This window comes from Callithrix jacchus, chromosome 6 (assembly GCF_049354715.1).
Source record: "Callithrix jacchus isolate 240 chromosome 6, calJac240_pri, whole genome shotgun sequence".
NCBI classification, from domain to species: Eukaryota; Metazoa; Chordata; class Mammalia; order Primates; family Cebidae; genus Callithrix; species Callithrix jacchus.
The window spans coordinates 82,866,693-82,878,484 of NC_133507.1; the positions used below are offsets into that span (position 1 = coordinate 82,866,693).

An 11,792-nucleotide genomic window follows, 5' to 3' on the forward strand; every position below is an offset into this window, starting at 1 on the left:
GGTGTAGAGACAGAGTTGTTGGAGCGCATTGGTGACTGGTGAACTGAGTTATGAGGGTTAAGCATATGCTGCATAGATATGGTTTGGACAGTAAAAGGGGCGACCATAGCGATAGCCTGGGGTTGGCTGGCCAGGGTCCCTATCTGCTATGTGGAGTTAAGAAGTGTGTACATTTTGCTTAAGAGTTCTGAAATTTGTAAGAGAAGTGACAGAGACTTATTTGATAGGAAGAGAGGTCTGGTACATCTACGGATTAGGGACCAGGGTGGAGAGAGACTGGAGGCAGGGAAGCCAGTTAAGAGTGCGATTTGCAGCTGTGAGATGCTGAGGAAAAGGCCAAAGTCTGAAAAATAGAAAGGAGAACAGCCTTCTGTAACTATGATAATAAGTTCAGTTAAATTGTACTTGCTAGAAGAAGTCCAGTAGGTAACTAGAAATAAGAACATTATCTTAAGAGACAAGTCTCTGCCTTAGGTGGAGAACTGCGAGCCACTAGTCCTTGACGCCATGGCCATAGAGGGTAGATAAAATTACTTTAGAAAGAGTAAATAGGCAGAAGAGAAGGCTGAGTGGACAGATGAGCAATACAGGAAAGGAAGGGATAATTAGTAACAAGATCTCAGAACTGGAGGACATGGCTGGCAGGAGTTTTTCCAAGTGAGATGGGCCATATTTGAAGACAGGTGAGAGTTTATGAACTGGACACTAGGCCTAAGCAATGTGAGGGTAGGAACAATTGCTTTTTACATTTTTATCCTTTATTGTTCATAAAACATTGCCTTATACATAATAGGTCCATAATAAATGAATGCTGATTTATAACAGTTTACATTTTGTATGTAAAACTCTCCTGTTTTTCCTTCTTGTACTTCATCTGTTTCTTCCTAGTGCTAATGCTTACTAGGTTTATTATGTAACATTTACTTCTTAAACAATTATCATTAAATAGTTTCATGTTTTGGATTTCTTGGCTTTTGGAGGATGGGCCTCTAGACACTTGCTCTTTAAAATGTGGCCCACAGAGTAGCAGCATGAGCATCCCATGGGGGCTGCCTTGGTGTGCAGAATGGTGGGCCCTAGGCCTGTGGGGCCAGAGTCTGTGTTATGACAAGATTCCCAAGTGATCTTCATGCATCTTGCAGTTTGGGAAGCACTGTTCTGTGGACATCTTTTGAAATTCTTTCCTTTTTGGAACTCTTTATTTTCATAGTGTTTACTTCATCGGCATGTCACTGGGCTCCTGCAGAGTCATTTTGGTACTTCCAGGAACTATTGCGCCTCGACAAAGTTTGATATATCACATTTTGTAAAATAGCAAGTGTGGCTGAGTTCATTCTACTGAGATTCTTCAAGTCTATATGAAAAAAATCTATAATATATTCATTTTATAATTACACAAAGAAAATCAATGCTGATTTTTTAAAAAAATTATGTTGCAAAGGACCCCAAGGATTTGTGTTTGGTATAACTTAGAAATTGTCAGTTGTGTGTCTGCTTTATTGCTGTTTTCTCTCCCAATGACATGTAATTTGCAAAAACACAAGTTCTACCTTTATGATGTAAAGAGTGTATGAAAAGCAGGAGAGAAAGGAAATGTTCTCCCGAAGAGTTCAGTTTCAAATAGAAGAGGTTGCAAAAATATTGGGGGAGATAAATCTAAGAATTCATGCACCTTCTGGTCTCACTGCTTTTTATATAAGAGCATTTGGCTTCATTTCCAGTGGACACTAAGACTGCCAGGTTTTTGCTTATTCAATTGACTTTTATTGTTTTGATTCAAGCTTTTAAAATATTTGCAACCCAAGAAGAGCTTATGCAATTCTGAGTACTGATAGATGAGTGTAAAGATCCTTTGAAAACAGTTTGTTAGAAATGATAGATTAAGTGTCTTTCCCTTATTTTATTCTTTCTTTTGGGACTTTATTTTACATTATCACTCTATGAAAAATAAGTCCTGCACTTACTTTTAAGAAATTGGAGGAAATTGCATTTTTTCAAAATCGTTGCATAGGATTCTAGGAACCAACAGAAATCCAGTTGCGGATGTATCTTGCCGGTGCCCCACATGGCTGGCCTTTTTACTTTATTGGGATCATTTGCTTTCAAAATGGAGAAGAATTTCTTCTTATTGATTAAAATTTGTCTTGAAAGTAAAAGCAAATTATGCTGAGCATGGAATTTCAAACCTGAGTGAAAAACATCTGAACGCTGGGTGTTCATCTTTCTAACAAGCTTACCAGATGGATGGGAAGTGGTGTTTGCTGTGTATTTCCTCAACATATCAATATGTGAGGATGTGGTACAAAATATGGTTTTCCTGCAAATGAGCAAAACCATGCCAGAGGAGTAGAAGCAATGTGTTTGTACTCTGAAAGAACTTTAGAAATTAGAAGGCCACTATTGGCTTAAAACCTGCCCAGTGCTTTTTACTCATCAAAATCTTAGAACTGATGTGATCGGGGTTGAAAAGATGCAATTGTTTCTGCTATTCATCTAACTATTTTGAGAGCACTTAAAGGGTTCTTTCAGTCAAGAAACACAAGGACAACTGAAAAGCTATCTGCCTTCATGGCCTTTGAATTATAAAAAAAAAAAAGAAACTGTAAATTTAGGCCACTAAAAGAAGCCATGCGTGTCAAGAAATTTTTCCAGCATTTTAGTGTGTATGTTATGACCAATGACCTTTCTTTGGCTGCCAATCAGTTAAGAATTAGGCCACAGTCATGGTTTAATGGCCAACTGGCATTATTTGAGAACAGTTATGGAATTAGTCATAGCAGCAATGCAATGATTTCTGATCATGGGACATATTAAGAAGGGGCAAATGACCAATCGGCTTATAAGATCCTAGGAACTGTCTATTTCTTTTTCAGGATAAGTAAAACTGTCTTGGCTTTTGTTTTAAATTCTTAGTGCTAGTACAAACTCTTTATTCTTTCTTTGTTAATTATTGTTTTTCAGTGGCTCTTGTTCTTATGGTATTGATCATGGGTTGCCTACATTTCCCAGAAAAATAATAAAATGTTCACCAAGCCAAGTGAAAGTTATCTTATCATCCCAAGGAGAATAATGAAGTGGCTCAAATGTTGAAAGATTCATGTTTTTATAGGTCAAAATTAGACATTTATAGTCACCATATTGCTACTAGTGACCTATAAAAGTTTAATCCATGCCTAGGGCTGAGAAAACCAGATACCTTGGATGCTCATTGTAGTCTTGGTTATAAGTTTCCATCATCTTGCTGCCTCTGGGATGGAAGAGGAAATATTCTAAGCCACTTACACTGGGAGAATTGAATCAGTTCCTGAGTTGAGGGTGACTCCTTCGAACTGAGAGGTGGCATGTGTGAAACTTTGCCCATGAGCTAGTGCTGGACTTAAGCTGATTTGCTGGGAAATTTCACACTGCATCTGAATAGGGGGCCCCTTGGTTCCAGGCCCAGTGAGATCCCATTTTTCTAAATTGTAAATAGAACATTCCTCAAATATATTAAAGAATTAGAATATTCTTTGATTTCTCAAAGAGAGTTCATAGGATCATGTTATGCTATTGGAGTGGTTAAGGAAAAGGCATCTAGTCCTTGCAAGAGTGTATTTAAAAAATATTTTCTTATCTTTTTTTTTTTTTTTTGAGATGGAGTTTTGTTCTTGTTGCCCAGGCAAGGGTGTGATCTTGGCGTTACTGCAACCTCTGACTCCCAGGTTCAAATGATTCTCCTGCCTCAGCCTTCCAAGTAGCTGGGATTAGAGGCATGCGCCCCGATACCCAACCAATCTTATATTTTTTGTAGGGAAGGGGTTTCACCATGTTGATCAGTCTGGTCTTGAACTCCTGACCTCAAGTGATCCACCTGCCTCAGTTTCCCAAAGTGCTGGGATTACAGGTGTGAGCCACTGCACCCTGTCTGCAAGGTTTTAAATATCTAAAAAAAACTTGTTTTGTGGCTTCTGCTCTCTTCACTCTGTTAAATTAGTATATATAAAACCATTGCTTTACAAAGGAATTTTATGAAGTAAACACAAGGCCATGTACTGTCACAGGTAGAAGATTGAATTACATATTAGAGGACCTGGGTTCTAGGCCCAGTTCTTTTCTTTTGTAGTTGTTCAGCTTGATAAGGTCCCTTGACTGCTCTGACACCCATTTTTTGTTTGTATAATGGGGGTTCAATTAGTGGCTGTTATCTATGACCTTGCCCCTTGTTGTTTAAATAATGTAGCTTCTCTAACTTTGCTCTTGGGAAGTATAAAAAGGCTAACTGTTGAGACCAGTTCCTTTTTTTCAGGCAAAAGAATAAGAAAGACATTTTCAGTTCATTCTAAAATGTTTGGCTTAGAAAGCTGTATAATAAAACCCAGGGCAGGGAGAGGGTACCTGTACCTTAAATGTGATAAGAATACAGTCATTATTTCACAAGAAATTAGGTCACAGTCATACAAATGGAAGAAGAAAAATTGTTATGTGGACAAGACAGGTGGTCTTTGGAGAGAAATGAATCCATGTGCTGGCAAGGTGTGCTATTAGCTAGCTTAGAATAAAACCAGCCATGACTAATATAAAACCACCATGGTTTTCCCTGGATCAGAGCTCAACCGCACTCCTGGTGGAACTACTTTTTAATGAAGCCAGTAGAATGGAGACAAAAGCCACAGACGTTTAGCAAATATGTGAAGCTGTGCAATTTACAAGACGAAAAAATAAACCAGGAGACTGGAATATGTACAGCTATCCAAGCTGGGGAAATAGTAAAGCCAGTCAATTCCTTTAGAATTTCTTCTTTCTGGAGAGTAGTAGAGGCATATCTTATATGGCAGAAAGGAGGAGGCTAAGGGCTTGTATTATACTAATTGTGCCCAAAACTTCTAACTCCTTCAGTCCATGGGTCCCTGATGTATCCCTCTCAGTGGGGACCACATTGTGAAGTGTAAAATATAAATGATATATAATTGGGCCATATGGTAACAGCAGAAAGTAACCAAGAGTTTCATGCTCTTTTATGACCTTAAAAAATAAACCATTGAACCTCTTCTTAAAAATATTACAAGAAATTATTACATTGGAGGTCCTCACCTTATTTCTGATCCTCAGGGAAAAGTTGTGTAATGGTTTGATATTTCTGTTTTGCTTTTGACCCAGAACCACATTCAGGTAAATTAATCCTAGTTTCTATACTATATCCTTAAAAGGAAAAGAGCAGGTAATGGAGTCAGGGCCAAACTTGGGAAATGAGCACTGGGGATGGGGTGGAGGATCTACTGAGGTTTGAATTATGTTCCTTTTACTCTGCATGTCACTATGTCCCTTAAGTCAAAAGGGACAGCTTTGCTGTTATTATCATTCTGATCTACTGTCCTTGTTTCTGATTTCTGCTGGGAGACACAACTCGGTTGGGTACCTCATTCGTATTTCCTTTTCCAGCTTTCTGGTCTTCTTAACTCTTGGTTCTGGAGGTATTCTTAATTTCATCAATTCTTGTTGTATTCTTACAGCTCCCAATGATTGCCCCAGCCCGTCTCTCAGGAAAGAGGGGTTTGGATGTTGTCGGTGTTGTTGCATGGTCACATCTCCCCTGTCTTAAGTGGGATGGTACATGAAGATGTTGCTTTGGAACTAGATGGGTGAGTGTCCTCACAGACATGACAGCAGTGGCATGTAGTACTACTGTTTCAGCAATCAAAAGACCTCTTCAGCAAAGGCTGCTTCAGAATGACACAACTGATCAGCCGGCTAGAATGACCACCACCACAAAACAGGAAAATAACCCTAACTTCAAAACTCACTGATATCCCTGCATATTAGAGTTCATGAAGAGTAAATTAGGTTAGTACATAGTAGGACATTCAAAAATATGAGTTTCCTTCCTTTTCTCTAAAAGGGAAATGCTTTACAAATGCTTTTGAACTTTGAAATTGTGGGTGTCACAAATAGAAGTCAAGTCCACTCAGCTAGACTTTCAGTGGCATTTACCTGGCTCAGGGTAAAAAAGGTTTCCTCTGTTGTTGTCAGAGGAGGAATCCTGATGGTGGATGCTGTGAAATCCTAATGTAATTATTTTAACAGTGTTCTTCACATATGGCTTGTGATACTCTTATTAAATATCTGTTGAGTATACAGTTACTGTCAGCACTGTTAATATGAATTAATTAAATAATAACCTTTAATCCAATTTTATAGCTGAGTGGCACTGTTAGACACTTACTTGTTTCTTCAAGGGTGGTAATTTCTATAAGCCCTTAGAGAAGTGTTAGTGGATGGAGCACAGGTCCAGGATTCCTGGCTCTGCCACATGTTTGAAGGCCTAGTCAGAAGACTCTGTGGATGCTGATGTTTCCATCTAACAGCACTACATGCTCTACATAACTTGGAGTTTAGTGAGGATCAAGAGAGGTTGTAGAAATTAGAGTGCTGAGAAGGCAAAAAGCCTAATGGGGAAGAAAATCTGACAACTTTGTAATGACCTTTCTTTCAATATAGCTCCCATGCTTTGAATCAGTTTGGTCTTTCAAACTAACCTCTTTATTTAAAGTACAGATATACCTAAGAAATATGACAAGTTTGATTTCAAACCACTGCAATAAAGCAAATATTGCAATAAAGCAAGTCATACAAATTTCTTTCTTTCCCAGTGCACATAAAAGTTATGTTTATACTATACAATAGTCTATTACGTGTGCAATGCCATTTTGTCTAAAAAACAACATACATACATTAATTAAAAAGTACTTTATTGCTTAAAAAAAGGCCAATGATCCCCTGAGCCTTTAGTGAGTCATGTTATCTTCCTGGTAGAGGGTCTTGCTTCAATGTTACTGGCTGCTGACTGATCAGGGCAGTGGCTGCTGAAGGTTGGGGTGGCTGTGGCAACTTTTCTTTTCATTTCTTTCCTCTCTCTCTCAACAGACTCTCGCTCTGTATCCCAGGCTAGATTGCAATAGTGTGATCTTGGCTCACTGCAACCTTCACCTCCCAGGTTCAAGTGATTCTCCTGCCTCAGCCTCCCCAGTAGCTGGGAGGCACACACCACCATGCCCAGCTAAGTTTTGTATTTTTAGTAGAGACAGGGTTTCACCATGTTGGCCAGGCTGGTCTTGAACTCCTGACCTCAAGTGATCCGCCCACCTCAGCCTCCCAAAGTACTGGGATTATAGGTGTGAGCTACCACGCCCAGCTGTGCTGTGGCAATTTCTTAAAATAAGAGAACACAGTGCTTGCTTTGGTAGCACATATACTAAAATTGGAACAATACAGAGAAGATTAGCATGGTCCCTGCACAGGGATGTCATGCAAATTCATGAAGCATTCCACAGTTTTTTTAAAAAAGACAACAATAAAGTTTGCTGTATTGATTGACTCTAATACATTCCTTTTGTGATTTCACAAAAGGAATGTAGCATATGATAGTTTCATAGCATTTTACCCACAGTAGAACTTCTTTCAGAATTGGAGTTAATCCTCTCAAAGCCTGCTGCTGTTTTATCGACTAAGTCTGGGGATTGATCTAAATCCTTTGTTGTCATTTCAGCAATGTTCACAACATCTTCACCAGGAGTAGATCCATCCCAAGAAACCATAAGAGACATATGTTCATCTATAAGAGATAACACCTCATCAATTAATGTTTTATCATAACATTGCAGCAATTCAGTCACATCTTTAGGCTCCACTTCTCTTGCTCATTGTACCACATCTGCAGTTACTTTATTGAAGCCTTGAACCCCTCAAAGTCATCCATGAGAGTTGGAATTAACTTATTCCAAACTCCTGTTAATGTTGATATTTGACCCCCTCCCATGAATCACAAATGTCCTTAATAACATCTACAATGGTGAATCCTTTCCAGGAGGTTTACAATTTATTTTGCCCAGATCCACCAGAGGCATCACTATCTTGGGCAGCTAGAGTCTTATGAAATGTATTTCTTAATTAATAAAACTTGAATGTCAAAATTATTCCTTGATCGCTGATCTGCAGAATAGTAGCTGTGTCAGCAGGCATGAAAACAACATTAATCTCCTTGTACATCCCCATGACAGCTCTTAAGTTCCTACTTACATTTTCAATAATTGGTAATATTTTGAAAAGCATCTTTTTTCCCTCTGCAGTAGGTCTGAACAATCTGAACCTTAAAATAATCAATAAACCATGCTCTAAACAGATGTGTTGTCATGCAGGCTTTTTTGTTCCATTTGTAGAGCACGGGCTGAGTAGATTTAGCGTATTTCGTAAGAGCCCTAAATGCAGCTGATGACTTTAAGTTGAAGCCAATGATCTTTTGGAATTGTAAAAGATCGTTGGCTTCAGTGTAAAGTCACCGGCTGCATTTGACTCAAATATAACAAACAGACCGCCTGTCCTTTAAAGCTTTGAAGCCAGACATTGAATTATCCTCTCTAACTATGAAAGCCTTATATGGCACCTTCTTCTAATTTAAAGCTGTTTCATGTACATTGAAAATTTGTTGTAGCCATGCTCATCAATGATCTTAGCTAAATCTTCTGAATAACTTGTTGCAGCTTCTCCTTAAGTACTTGCAGCTTCACCCCTTACTTTTATGTTATGAAGATGGCTTTTTTCCTTCAAACCCATGAACCAGCCTCTGCTAGCTTCAGACTTTTCTTCTGCAGCTTCCTCTCTCAGCCTTCATAGAATTCAAGAGAGTTAGGGCTTTGCTCTGAAACAGGCTTTGGCTTAAGAAAATGTTGTGACTGGTTTGATCTTCTATCTAGACCACTTAGACTTTCTCCATGTCAGCAGCAATACTGTGTTGCCTTCTTATCATTCATGTGTTCGCTGGAGCATGACTTTTAATTTCCTTCGAGAACTTTTCCTTTGCATTCCAGTTTGGCTAACTGGTACAAGAAACCTAGCTTTTGGCCCGTCTCAGCTTTTGATATGCCCTCCTCAAAAATAAAAAAATCATTTCTAGCTTTTGATGAAAAGTGAGAGAAATGTGACTCTTTTTCACATGAACACTTAGAGGTAATTGTAGTGTTATTAATTGACCTAATTTTAGTATTATTGTGTCTCTGGTAATAGGGAGGCCTTAGGAGAGGGAGAGAGATGAAAGAAAATCATCAGTCCCATGGAGAAGTCAGAACACACACATCAATTGATTAAGTTTGCCTTCTTATGTTGGCTCAGTTTGTGGTGCCCCAAAAACAATTGTAATAGTAACAGCCAGGATCACTAATCACAGATAGCCACAACAGGTATAATAATAAAAAATAAGTTTGAAATATTGTAAGAATTATCAAAATGTGACACAGACACATGCAGTGAGCACATGCTGTGGGAAAAGTGGCACCGATAGACTTGCTCGTGCAGAGTTGCCACAAATCCATTTGCAAAAAATGCAGTATCTGTGAAATACAGGAAAGAGAAACACAATAAAACAAGGTTTGTCTGTATTAATTAATTTCTTTATTCTTTTTGTTGTTATAAAAACCTATGTAATTGCTGGCCAGTTATTCTGAGCACCCTGAGATGTAAATCGTATATTTTCTCTAAAGCAGGTTAACGAAACATTCAATCACAAATCACCTTTTTAAAAGTTAATTCATTGTGCTAAAATTGACTGTTTATAATTTTGTAATATTACAAATCATTTGCTAAACATTATTACTAGGTTTGCAGACTTTTTTTGGCCTCTGGAGACTGATAAGCATTAAGCTATGGGTGGTAGTTTTCAGTGTCTCTCTCTCTTTCTGTCTTTCTTTCTTTATATATGTACATATATGCCCATATATTGCAAAGATCTTCCTTAAAAGAAATTTTAAAATGAAACTTGCATATGTGAAGTAGCTAAAATATTGCGGACACTTTTGAGCCGCACTCTCCCTCTGCCTCTTCCCATTACCGCGTAATGACTCCTGAGGAGCTGCCACAGAACTCGTGGGGTCTGAATTATGTAGTTAAGAGCCATTGGGCCAGCAGACAAAAGATGAAGAAAAGCATTTGGATAACTCCTTGATACAGTATCCTCTGCCCTCCTCTCACGGGTATTGGTAGGTAGTAAGCAACTGGGGTAGTAGTCAACGGGTTGAAAGATAATTTATCTTTGCTTATCTGCTTGTGAATCATTCATATATTGTTCATGAAACAAAGAGATTTTGACTCTGTCTTCCCCATCCCATTTGTCTAGACATGTAGAGGACTGTGTTCTGTGATCATACTTGGTAAGACTGAATTAGATTATTGTATAGAGAAAAGCAGAATACACTTTTTTGCAGAGTTCTGTGCTTTATTGTCCTGTAGAATAAAAAGGAAAGATGGGAGACTAATATGGGCTCCCCAGGATTTTATTTTGCCAAAGAAAGAATATTTCAAAGAGCAATCACTAAAGGATACTTCAAAAACTTTGATACTTTATAAAAGAAAGGACACAAAACAGCAAAATTTTGGAATATTAGAATCTCAGAGTTGTTCAAGAGTCAACATTGGTGGCTACTTGAACAGAAGGAAGCATACTTTCTTTTTGGAATAGGACTTGGGATTCAACCCCAGCTCTGCTGTCCTTACCTATATAACACTGGCTAAGATAATTAATCTTTCAAAGCCTCATCTGCAAGATGAAAACATGTATCTCACATTGTTGTTAGAATGCCACCAATGAATAAATGCCACATTTCCATAGAATTTGGTACACAGTAGGTGCTCAATAAATATCCATTCTCTCCCTCTTGCACCAGATTCTTCTTTTCTCTTCTTACTTATGTCAGAGGATTGTCTGGATGTTCAAGTAAGAAAATAGTGAGAAAATGATTGGTGAATCTTAAAGCACTATTTAAATTTGAGGTTCATGGGACGTTAAGAATATGCATTTTCGGCCGGGCGCGGTGGCTCATGCCTGTAATCCCAGCACTTTGGGAGGCCGAGGCGGGTGGATCACGAGGTCGAGAGATTGAGACCATCCTGGTCAACATGGTGAAACCCCGTCTCTACTAAAAAATACAAAAAATTAGCTGGGCATGGTGGCTCGTGCCTGTAATTCCAGCTACTCAGGAGGCTGAGGCAGGAGAATTGCCTGAACCCAGGAGGCGGAGGTTGCGGTGAGCCGAGATCGCGCCACTGCATTCCAGCCTGGGTAACAAGGGAGAAACTCCGTCTCAAAAAAAAAAAAAAAAAAAAAAAAAAAAAGATGTGGATAACTGGCACAATAAGACTTTGCCTTATTCCTTGAGGGCTCACATGGTCTTTTGGGTGAAAACACACATAAAATACAGATAGTATTTTAGTAAGTACTGTCCATATAGTGCACATATCTTTTGCATGTTTTTTAAACAAAGAACATTAACCAGTCAACTCACAGATTTTCCTTCATGACAAACTAAGGCGTAGTTATAAAGTCCATTGGAGCTATAAAGTGTTTGGAGTTATATTGCAGTAAGTGCTATTGCATCTCACCGAGCTGTTAAGGTGTTTTATAATGGGATGTAAATATTTATGGCCTGTTTGAGAATAACCAAAGAAAAGTGCTTTTTATTATTTTACTTCATATCCTGTTAGCCAGGTGTATCTTTTAGTCTTTCAACACTCTCATAGCTAGAAAAGTGATGTCAACTTTGGGGCAATATATGATTGAGAAAAGAATTAGTCTACTTTTGTCACTGTGTCAAATAGCCTGGTAGCTGCTTCACTGAAGGAGTGCCTTGTGAGCACATACTACATTTTCTGCGTATTCTTTTGGTACCAAGTAGAGCCTTAAGAATGCTTCTAAAGATATATAATGAATAATAATTGTCCACAGCTAACAAAACCATCTAACATTCTGCAGGGAAACCTGTGAGTTTCAC

General features: G+C 38.5%; 1 non-coding gene across 1 annotated transcript; it reads left to right on the forward strand.

Annotated features, from left to right (window-relative positions):
• The first annotated feature begins 7,204 nt into the window (after positions 1-7,204).
• Positions 7,205-7,311, forward strand: LOC118154883 (U6 spliceosomal RNA). Its single transcript, XR_004745133.1, has one exon. It is a non-coding gene; the product is annotated as a U6 spliceosomal RNA (small nuclear RNA).
• The last annotated feature ends 4,481 nt before the right edge of the window (positions 7,312-11,792 follow it).